Below are 237 nucleotides of genomic sequence, written 5' to 3' on the forward strand. Positions count from 1 at the left end.
GGCAGCTGCTTGTGATCCCTTACAAGCCTAAATCAGCTGGCCCCCAGCGGTACCTTCTTCTACCTCCGGGCTCTATACTTCTCACCCGCCAGACTGACCTCCCACCGAACGTCTTCGCAGTCCTCGCCTATGACCTGTGGGATTCCGCAAGCCTGCGCGCAGTCCTCACACCTGTGTGTAAGTGTTCATATGCGCAGTGCCTGAGGGTTTCTTGGGCTTGACCGTTTCTCCCCGCCC

At 58.6% G+C, this 237-nt stretch overlaps 1 protein-coding gene across 1 annotated transcript in view; it reads left to right on the plus strand.

Annotated features, from left to right (window-relative positions):
- Positions 1-237, plus strand: part of CSUI_004042 (rhoptry neck protein ron4) — a 20,632-nt gene that overhangs the window by 5,758 nt on the left and 14,637 nt on the right. The gene's annotated exons all lie outside the window — the stretch shown is intronic.

The sequence above is a fragment of the Cystoisospora suis genome, assembly GCF_002600585.1.
Source record: "Cystoisospora suis strain Wien I chromosome Unknown contig_1816, whole genome shotgun sequence".
Taxonomy (NCBI): domain Eukaryota; phylum Apicomplexa; class Conoidasida; order Eucoccidiorida; family Sarcocystidae; genus Cystoisospora; species Cystoisospora suis.